Raw genomic sequence first — 12,496 nt, forward strand, 5'->3', positions numbered from 1 at the left:
ATGTCTTATTGTAATGTTTATTTGACATATTTTTAAGACGAAATGAAAATTAGGTATCTGTTTCGTGAATATTCGCTGCTCTATCGACGCTGCCTCTGTTTTCGGAGCAGAAGGCGTGATATAGTAGTATGACATCATTTCGCCTAACTAACCTTGTTTCGTTGCCTGTGTAACTGAGGAGCGGAATTTGATTTCCAGGCTTGGTATTTAATCACAAAAATTTGACTTTAGTTACTCTAATCGGTACTCAAAGTGACCATAGATTATTGAGTCGTCATACGTAACATCATAGAGTAGACAAATAACCTAGAACCGTAGACACAAACTGTATCGCTGTCCATACCTCTACGATACAGTCGTGAGTTTATAAAACAAATGAGGCAACACGCGAGTACAACGTGAGAGTAATTAGCGTGGTATTTGCGTTCCTATAACCCGTCACCTCCGACCGACGGGTCGTTGGGAAACTGTAAATAAACCTCTCACTTCATTTTTATTTTCAATATTCATATGTAGATTATACGTACACTTTTATTTTCAACTAACTTTATTAGATATTATGAGTTACTAGGTTTTGCTTGCAGCATCACACACATCACGCTATTCCCCCCCATAGAGTATGCAGAGGCGCAACCAGGTCACCCACGTTTCGTCAACCAATTTGGATGAAATGTGACACACGGAAATACCATAACCTGGATAACATATTATGTACTTATCCCTGATTGTACTGAACGGAACCTTTATACCAATAAAGATCTTTCACGCGAATTCCCGAGCACCACCTAGTCTTTCAAAATCCTTGCCCGGCATTGTATTGTAGATAAAGGAACCCGGATGAACTTGTAATGACTATGTCTCATGCTATGCAGCGTGCCTCTACAACTCAAAATAAAATACGTAACATGTAAAATGATTATAAAATTCCTGACATTTCAGTATGAAACTCGTGCAGTGACGATTACATGAGACTCAAGGCTGACGTAAAAAGCGCTATTACTGAAGATACGACCGAAGCAGATTGCTAACGTAGCATCTGTCATTTAACCGGTGTGGGTTTATAGTGGCGTGGGACTTGCGAAATCGAGTTGGGGCTATTAAAAAAGCGGGTTGATTGTGTATTTAAAAGAAGGTATAAATAGTATCATGACTGCAAAAATAAAGAACCTGCTTTGACGGTGCTGTTTTTGTTTAAAGTTAACATCGTCAGTACAGGAAAAGGTTCCATATTTCACCACAGCATGGTGCGTTTTTTTTATTTTCATAGTCGGACTAAAATGTCAAAATGATTAGGGGAATGGAAAACATTTTGAAGGCGAAAGGATATAGTTATTATATTTTGCTGGTGGTAGGATAAATTTGATATCTGCCCGGATAGCGACCGTACACAAGGTGCTAAAAAACGTCATAGTGGCCCGCGTAAGTGTGTCGCGTTCCGAGATCAGACTGTGTATATCCGACAACTCACCGGCATAATTGTGTCGATTGTTGAGAGGTAATCTTTCGACAGTCGACACTCTATAGACCCTCACTCCACTTACCGTCAGGTGCAGTGGAAACACCAAGCGAATCCGTATAAAAAGATACAAAAAAGTTCTGTGTTAAATATTAGGTCTAATAAAAACAATGTAATCAACAAAGATATCAGTATTCTGTCTAATATCTCGAGTCTGTTATTTTGACTCGCTTCAGGTATAAACGGCAGAACAGATGTTGATACAACCTTCACTATTACAAAGCATTACTTAAGTAAACCAATTGAGACTTTCCCGCCTTCACATCCACGACCACAACTCCTGTAAGCCAGGATCAGCAGTGGTACACATTTTATGACACCGAGCGGTGACGCTTGGCAAGTATCAGTAAAATTTATTTGTCATTATCCCGCCACGAAATTAATCAAAGAGAAAGATAGGGAGGAGTTGGAAATATTAATTGTCCACTACCCTTCATAGCGAAGCGGGAGACAAAATAATGAACTAAGGAGGCATTCAAACCTCAACGATAGGGAAGTTTCCAAGTAGATAATCCAGTTATAAAGCACCACGGGTAAAAATTAAACGTAAGTAAACATGTAATGAAATGAACTGGGGTAGGCACCGGGGCAACCTGAACACTTAAGTACTTTCGCTATTTATTTATTTGTAATAAGGTACACCAACAGCACTACATATTGCATCAATCAATATTTTAAAAAAGCAAGGTACTACAATATTCGCTATGTGTGTTCCGTCTCATGACGTGATAGGGGCTAGCCTGACGCCATATCGGGCATAATAAATTGTAGGCTCTGCACCATAGAAGAATATGATAGGATGAGAATAAATATTTAAGTATAAAAATCTTACTCTTTATCGTTCTATCAAATCATATATGGAATGAATGTATCAAGACAAACAAAAAAAAACGCAGATGAGACAGAAAAAAATGTAATAACATTTCTTAAAGACTATTTCGTTACATTCATTTATTTTGAGAAATACTCATAATAAACGAGATTAAGGCCAAATTCTATATTAAATAGGTACGTATGTGTGTGTATATTAAATTCGTTCGCAAATCGCTTTTTTAGGGGCCTCACGCCAGCTGCTACAAAATATTTTGACGAGTCTATCAGACAGAACCATTCCTAATTGAAATAAAAAATAACGCGAAATATTATAATTTATTCGCATATTACGCAATAAACATATTAACGTGTTAGTTTCAGTAATAACATGTAGATGGCAGCACTTGTATTACTTAATCATTATTTGAGAAAACAGCATCAAGATATTTTATTGATTTTATTTGAATTCGTTAATGGGAACTGTTTTTATTGGAAATTAGAGCATCATATTTTTTTTTATTGTGACAGATCAATATAAGACTACGCATGTAAATATGTAATTTTATAGATCCTCTCGCCCATGCTATTTGATTAGGTGGTAAGCATTACCTATATTATGTTCTTAGATAACATTAGGAGACCCATCAGTTGGTTTTCAGATTCATGCAATAAAAACTTAAACAAAGTCGCCCGCCCGGTATGTAAGTCTGAACGCTATAAACTCTAAAAATACTGAACGAATTACTATAAAATTTGGCACGGAGATAGTTTACGACCCTACAGAGGATGTAAGCTACTAATTATCTCGGGAAAATATATAACAGGACTTTCATCCTGGAAAAACTCTTTCACGCAGGCGAAGCCGCGAGCAAAAGTTAGTAAGTATTATAGAGGAATTTAAATAATCTTCACGGTTACTATTATTATGCTAACTTACTTTATAATATTTGCCTTCATATTATTAAACGAGGAAAAATAGTGTGATTAAATTCGCGACCTTTTGCACTTATGTCAATCTAGAGGCTGTTGAACTGATGGCGTTAGAATACAGAAATTATTAAATTAAATCATATCTCCATAGTGCTCTGCGCGGTCCAAGGTTATATCTTTAAGACTTCTCCATTAACGATGGGGTAAATAATGTTAATGAGCGGGGATAGCGTAGTTGGGTGTAGAACCGAATGCCGAGAATAATGTCAGCAGGTTCAAATCCCATGGGCAAACCTCTGACTTTTCTGAAATTATGTGTGTATTCTTTGAGAATTATTGATTGCTTTAACGGTGAAGAAAAACATAATGAGGAAACTTATTTTTTTTGTTTTCGCGGAGAAAGTGCCTTATGACTACCGCCCAGCCTTCGGGGGCGACTGAGCAGTTATGTTGGGGGTCACCGTGCCTTACGACCCGGCGTTGAGCCACCCAGATTTGATCTTGACCTTCGGGTGACCGCCGGGCCGAGTCCCTAACCTATATACACGCACGGCATACCAACTAAAACTCCGCGGTGGCCGTCTTCGGCGCATTAGGGACGACTGTGGGCTTCCTCTGACTGAAATGTTTAAGTTTTCGTCCGCAGTCGTCCCTGCGCGGTGCCGCCTGTTGCGGCCCATCTCCTATCGGGGGGGGCTCCAGAAGCTCCCGCGTAACCGAAAAACGCTCTCGGCGTCAACGGCAGCATGAGGCCTACCTTTCACGCTGCCGTCCATCTCGAGGGTCATCTACAATGTGCGAGATGTGCACAACGTACACTAAGGGCGGACGGCCCCCTGCTGCCCGCCGACGACCCCCCGATGGCCCCTATTAGTCGCCTTTTACGACAGGCAGGGGATACCGTGGTGAAATTCTCAAAACGCCCCCATTCCACAGGGCGGATAATGAGGAAACCTGCATACTTGCGGAATTCTCTACAGGAATTTTAAGGTTATGTGAAGTCTACCAATGCGCACTTGGCCAGCGTGGTGGACTAAGGCCTAATCCCTCTCAGTAGTTGAGGAGACCCGTGCATAGCAGTGTGACAATATTTAATACAAGGCGGATATTACTAATATAAATAATTTTAACTGATCTAAAACGACATCATTTCTAACGTCAAAAATTCGGTACAAACTGGTTTAATTAAGCTCTACATAATAATCCACTGAGCTCGTCAATCTCCCAACAACCTTTACACCAATAGAGATAGTCTTATATCACTTCTTTGTTATATTATCTTACTAATATTATAAATGCGAATGTTTGTAAAAATGCTTGCTTTTACAAATTACGATTTACTTTTCGCGAGAAAAATGATACCAGGATTTTTATTCTCAGAAGAGACTATCACGTGGACGGACCAGCACGCAAAATAAAGAAATTTTTCCATCTTGATTATTTAAAATTCTTCATTTAGTAAACAAAACCAAAATTAATTAGATGCTATTGCATAATTAATTAAAGACGTTTGGTTTTACAACTAGTCTGTAGGCGCGGTTGCGCCTGTGTCCAGTGTAAGGTAAAATGTTTTTGTTTTGCATTAATTATGATTAGTGTCCATTCTCTCCTGAGAATTTAAGAATGAACGGTTCCAGATCTATTCATTTCATACCGATTTTAACATATTTTTATCCTCTTAAACTTCAATTGTAAGGTATTTTTTCCGATAAGAGAGGCACAGAGTGACATTTATTGGTATATATATAACTATTCTTTGGTTGCTGCTTCCTTGCCTCGGTACTTGGTATTGTCTGGAAATAATAGAAATTAAAATAAAACATCTAATTCAATGAAAATGAAGCTTTTATATTAGAGAAATATTTTTGAATTGATTAATCGTTGCATAAAATATCTACTTAACAAAATATCAATGAACATACAAAACTTAACTCTTTACAATACTAATATAGATTTAAATATAAGCCACAAACCAGTATCATATGACAGACGAGTGAAGAGGTGACTTTGTGTCACAAAAACTATTTATCGACTAAATCGAGAATAGACGAGTCGTTGACCCATCTTGTAGAAATGTCATTATTTTATGCTTCTTAGAAGTATTTGATTTTAACTTTTGTTCGTGCCTAAAGCCGTTTGAGGGGATGAAGTAGCTTCTTAGTAATGGAAGATTTTTTATATTGATATTCATACATACAAATAAATTTTACCTCTTTATAAAATAGCATTAACTTGTGCTATCATTTCTAAGGATTTTTATTCTTGAAGGCAAAAACCTATAATAGATTTATTTTAATATAAGAATAGGTACTAGGTAAGTAATGGCTCTCAACCTTCTATAGATTAATGTAAGAATATTTACGAAGGAGGTAATGGCTCTGAACAGTCGCCAAAATCCTCTACTTAACAGACAAATGTTCGCACATAACAAGATATCCTCGAATGGCAATGTACACATTTGTCATGACACCGTTACCACTAAGGTTCCAAAAAAATGCGCTAGAATTCTAAATAATTAACCAAATCAGTTGTTACTAGATCATCTTTGGTTTCTATACTGTTTGTTTCCTTTTTTGTTAATGATTGTATTACGTTGTATACACCGATGATTTAAACTGAATGTAAGACTCTTTAATCAATAATTATTGTTCAAGTCCATAGCGTTGTATCTTTTTAAATAAATATAAAAAAAAACCAAGCCTTTCGCTAGTTGTCTCCTGGCTGCTCCCAGAACGTTACCCTAAACAACCCACTATGGCTTAAACTATAGATTTTACCATATGTACCGTCGCTGAACAGTCCAACACGAAATATATCCGGAACCCACTGACAGGTTTTATTTCACATCTCATAAATCAGTCAGTTGATTCTTTGTTTTGTGATTTATTAAGTTTTCAATGTTCTCAGAAGGTGTAATCAAAGGTCTTGTGTCTAGCGCTGCGTTTTGCTTTTATATTAGTTCGAAAAGAATTTTGCATTTTTATTTTAAAACTAAATGATGTGACAAGACGCTCAACTGTTTCCACAACAGCCTATGAACAGTAACAGAACCAAGTAGCTTAAACTAATAAACACTGACTATACTTGCGAACTCTAAGTTTTTTATACAGGCTCGAGAATTTGACCATACTGCACCTCATGGGAATACAGTGAGTACCTTCCTAATTATTAATGTCTCATTCTCTCCCAGTCACCGTCCTGAGCCGAGGTTCGAGGGAGGTTAGCCGGTTAGTGGGTTGCCCTCAGCATGGCCAATGAATTTTTCAAAGGTCGCGAGAGAGGGTCCGGTGTGTTTGTATAAGCCGACCCTTGTCTAGCTAACAAACGTATGTAATGTTAAAAAAAACAATAAAGATGAGAGTCGGTGAGAAAAGTGATAATTAAATGTTTACTTCCTCGTTTCCTTCTTAGTTCTTTATTCTCGCAAAGCAATTGTGTATCTTAATTATAAAATATTTACAAAAGAAATCTACAAACTAAACTATGCAGTAATTGATTGATTTACAAGTACTTCTTTTTGGTACAGTTTTTGTTAGAGATCCGGGAACTCCAAATGTGTGTCGCGTTCATTCTTTTGTACCGAAACTACAAGAATAGATATTTTAATTAATACAATATATAATATCTTGATTGATTTGGCATTAATTTGACAAATGGAACAACTTTGATTTATTTTATTAACTATTTTTGGAATAAGTAATTAAGTTTTAGTGGTTTTGATACAATAAAGATTTTCATTTTGGATAGTGGATATCTGAATACAACTATATGGGGCACAAGGAATTCGCCCACTGAATGTCTATCTAATTACTCAATAAAGAACTTTGAATAATAAAAACTTGAGTTTTAAATTCTATAAAACCTAGCAATTATAGTGGTTTTAATATCCTCCAACTGGAGTACAACAGCACTGAGGATAGTAATATACTTATCAGGGATACTTTTACATATTTATAGTATTTATAATGATTTCTTATGTTTACGCGAATGTTAGACATTGAAATTAAACTAATTTTCGGATTCTATCGCGGTTAGTATTTTATTTTCTCCCGACGTTTCGAAGACTTTGCAGTCCCCGTGATCATAAAGGCTGCAAGTCTTCGAAACGTCGGGAGAAAAATAAGCAGGATAGTATCCGAAAAATAGTTAATTCACTATTTATAATGTTAATTATTTTATGCTGGTAAAAAAAAGCGGCGATAGCCTAGTTGGTGTGGAACGGACTGTCGAGACGAATATCCGCAGGTTCAAATCCCAAGGGCACACACCTCTGACTTTTCTAAAAAAATATGTGTGTATTCTATGTGAATTATCGCTTGCTTTAACGGTGAAGGAAGACATCGCGAAGAAACCTGCATACTTGAGAAATTCTCTATTGGGAGTTTTCAGGGGTGTGTGAAGTATACCAACCCGCACTAGGCCAGCGTGGTGGACTAAGGCCTATTCCCTCTCAGTAGTAGAGGAGGCCCGTGCCCAACAGTGGGACAGTATTATAATACAGGGCCGATATTATTATTATTATTATTTCACAGACATAGGTAATTATTTTTGATTGTCTTATTTACTTTTATGTGTGTATGCTTGTATCTTTAAATATTAAGTGACCTTGATACACCCACCCAACTTCTATATCTCTGTACCACCGCGCCGTTTGGTTGACTTCACGGCGATATACATTGGTGTATAAAGTGCAAAATAAATAAATATACAGTGAAGTCATTCAGAAATTCACTCACAAGTCGAAGATCTGAGGAACTTGTGAATTCCAACATTAAAAGTTTCTTCTAACAAAGTCATGTCACGAAACCGGTTCATAATATTGACATTTAATAACGATTTATAGAAAAATATTTATAGAAATCATAAATTCGCACATTAACATTTCTTTTCAATTAACACATTTTATTTATTAGTATCCAATATTTTCGTTTATTTTGCGTATCATTGATATAAGGTCACGCCTATATCCCAAAGTCATAATTAGAGGTGACGGTTTATATCCAATATTTCTTAGTTTGTCTTCCTCCTGATTTAGAAGGCGACCTTGTCATCCACGTCATCATCAGCTATAGTGTGTCTACTGCTAAATTCAGTCTTAAAGATTTAAAGGTAGACCTATTGGACCCTATCACCGTACGGAGAGCAAATCAAATCCCGTGTCAATCTTTCGCAGAGGTGAAAATTAACCCGGGTTAGGTTAAATCTCCTACAATAAGTATTAAATGGCTTACGATCGATGTTTTAAAATAAGGTTGATTTTTGCGTGAAAACTTCTTTTATTAACTTGGATTAATTAGCAAAATCAAATGATTAATTATGATTAACCCGTAAACATTGTGGTTATTGAATAAAATAATTAAAAAATTTAACCCATATAATGGGACCCTGCTCAGTAGTAAACGTATTAAAAAAAATATTCCAATTGCCTGGCCAGAAAGCTGAATATAGAAAAGCAAAAATTACGCCAAGAAATCCTAAATAAAAAATTGTCCGTCTGAAAATACCATATGAATGACTGTCACGTTCCTCATTTTATCTTAACGACTCAGTTTGGACAAATAAAACACGAGAAATAATTAAAACCTGTTTAGACATTAAGATGAACATTATGTCAGAGGTCCTCATGAATCTACTGCTTTAAAATAAGTTTCCGATACTATCAAATGTCGTTTTTAATGATACGCGTGTTCTAAGAGGGATATATTGAGGTTACTAGTTGAAATGAAACTATATTGCGGATTTATCATGGTTTTTATATTTTCTCCCGTCGCGTCGTTTCGAAGACTTTGCAACCTTGATAGTTACGTGGCGGACTGAGGAGAATTAGTTAGTAATATAATTCTATTTCAATATCTAATAAGTTTAGTAGTTTCTCAACTTAGTGTTAAACATCTCGAAATACCGAGCGATGGAAAACATTGGTCGACTGTTGTGACCATTTCATTGTACTATTTACATCCTACACCCAACAAAACATCACAGTAGCTATCTCCGGCGCATTAGTCTTAATAGTCGATCATTTCCGCTGCAACAAATATTTTGTTAATTGTATTATATACATTTTTTTTTTGGCTTTTTATGATTTTTATTGTCCAGAACGGTAAATAAAAAAATAATAATGAGGCCCTTTTCTGTCATATCACATAACGGCTTCTATGCAGAGGCGTGCAGCATTTACAAGATAGAGACGTATGCGTCGACGCGACGTATAGACTCCATCTTCAGAGTTAAATTAACTTTTGCGTAAATTGATCCCTGTCAATTGTCGCTTTGGTGGACACGGCGGTGGTCACTTCATTAGACGTTGTTTTATTCATCTTTTTAACATATACAATTATCACGCCATTGTTAGGTGGGTATAGGTAGACACTATGAATTGCCACTTGCGTGTTGATGTTGTCATACTATAATACTATTTTTATAGAGGTAACGTTTGTAAGTCACCTTTAGAGTTATTGAATCATTATAAAAATATTATAACCGACTTCAAAAAAGGAGCAGAGTCATGTTCCACTGTATAAAGTTTATGTATGTTACCCATTCTCCGTCAATTATGGACCAAGTTTGAGATATTTTTTTGGTTAGATTTCGTATAACTCCTAGTTGGTACTATTATAATTTTATTGGTATGGAACATTGGGATTCGAAAATGCAGAAGTATCTTTTATTTTTTAATAAGGGCACGACTAAATTACTCCGCTGCACCTGATGCCAATAGAAAATAGAGGTCCAATAGAATGTCGACTGATGAGAAATGATTACACTCGGCAGTGCATACTATTATGCCGGCCTGTGGGAACCGGATGTACACAGACTGATCCCGGAACGCAACACACTTACTTGGGCCATTATGGCGGGTTTTAACACCTTGTGTACGGTGGTCGCTATCCGGGCGGATATAAAATATATCCTGCTAGCTGCAAGTGACTGCTCAGAATTAATGGGATTGTCTATAATTTTATTGTGTTGGGTTCGGTATAATTCATAGCTGTAGAAAGGCATAAAGTTAATAAAACAAAATTTATTTTACATTTAAAAAAATAAGAACTAGTTTGAAAGCATTAAGATAATCGTTATGTCAAAGGTCGCCATAAATCTTCAGCTTAAGATAGTTTAAATGGATTGCATTAAATTCTAGCAAGTGCTTAAGATATTGTGCAATGTGAACGAGCATCTTCCGACGCGACGTCCTTCGGCGTCCTTCTAACGGTGCATCTACACTGCTGTTACATAATGTTGTCTCAGCATTTATTGCTCAATATTATCGTAAAATAAAATTTTAACAACATTGTAATTGCTCCCTTAGAACTAAAATCACCTAAATCAAAAAAGGGTATTTGTGAGAAATGAATAAAAAAACTTAAAGCAATTTTGAAGGTAGTGTATTGGGCGGTCGTCGAAAGTGAAAATCTCTGTTTTTATTCTATAATTATGTCTTTCTCGTCATATGTTTATAGAGCAAATTTTGGAAGGTCGTTATTTAATAAAATTCGGAAATATATAACTTTTGGGTTAGGTCACTTTAGTTCTTAGGGTGCAATATTATGTTTTATTTCTAAGCCATAGATTTCCGTGGGCAAGTATCGTAATTAGTATCTCTGTTGTATTTTGACATGAAAGCGAAAACAAACCGTGTAATTATTGGGCACTATGAGTCTATATATTATCTCAATATTACGATCCCAATGCAATGCCATAGAATTCATTGTAATTCAAAATTCTAGATAGCGTTGCTGTTTACAAGCCCGGCGCTCAATCAGGCGAGCAGTTTGCGCGTCTCATCATTAAAAATATATATTTCATATGTACTGTTATTTTTAATTGCGACGTATAACTAAAGAAGTAACTTTAAAAATAAAGAGATTAATAGTAAAAAATATATAACTCTTGTGTGGGAAAACCCTAGCAGCTGAGACTTGGCAATAAGAAGTCGCGATAGGTTGCTATGCGATGAGTGTAATCTATTCACATAGGGCGTGTGATGTCTAACATTAGACGAATATTTGGTTCACTTTTATCATATTTTAATAAATTAATAGTGCAATGACTTCTTTGTGACGAATTTTATTAGCATTATTTAAAATCGTCATGTATTTATTACATTACCAGCTTTGGCCCGCGACTCCGCGTAATAACTTTTTACGAGATATTTCTAAATCGGTTCCGTAGTTCTAAAGATTAGCCTCTCAAAAAGTTACAAACCACTCCTCTTTATAATATTGGTATAGATTTTATTTATTTATTGAATTTTCATAGCATACTATCGCGTAGCCGCGTGAATGCCTTCCCAAAATTAAAGTCTTAGAGCGCATTACCGGCATAGAAAGTTTACGTATCCCAGCGGTACATGATCTGTACAGAGATCTGTATTATGTGTGCCAAAATTCGTGATCAAATAATATCTAATGATTTCTTATGCGTATGTTAGATATTCGAAACATAAGAACAGCTTAAATATCTAAATATCATAACTATCTACAGTATGATATACAACATCACAATTTCCCCATTAATACTAGGCAATAGTAACACCCACATTTCTTGAAAGATAGGTTTCGAGCAATAAGAGGCAAACATATTACCTTTCTAGGCACAATTCGAAACTTCAGGCTAATACTAAACAGAAAAATCCACTATCTCTTTACCTGACCCCAAGACCTCAATTATACAATTAGCAAGATTCTATCGTAATATAAGAAATAGGATTAATTTACATTTGTAATAACAGATAAAACTAATCAGTGTTTTGTTTCTTGGGTGTTCAAATTATTTTACGTAACGAAAGTAATTAAAACTATTAAGATAAACCAGGGGCCTTATTCTCTATCCCGCACGTTATTTTAACAGTGCTTAACAAGCACATAACACAACGCGTCATGTTTAGGACGATAGAAATTTGATTTACAGAATACCATTCCACGCACATTTCTCGAAGATAACATGACACGGCCGCGTTACGCGTTTACACTATCATACAGAATAAGGGCCCTGTACATAATTTAAATAATAAGTGTACCGATTACCGGTTTACGTATAAAGTCGTTTAACTTTAGAAGGAAACCTTTACCTCGTTTTGGTATTCCTACCAGTCGATCTAAATAGGTGATACTTAAATACTTCTTAATTATTTTCCGAACAAATAAGAAGTATTACAGGATTGTGTTATAGGTTATAGAATTAAAAAACATAACATTCACATTGGCAGTGTAGTTTATTTTACAAATCGATAATTTATTT

This window comes from Manduca sexta, chromosome 16 (assembly GCF_014839805.1).
Source record: "Manduca sexta isolate Smith_Timp_Sample1 chromosome 16, JHU_Msex_v1.0, whole genome shotgun sequence".
Lineage (NCBI taxonomy): Eukaryota > Metazoa > Arthropoda > Insecta > Lepidoptera > Sphingidae > Manduca > Manduca sexta.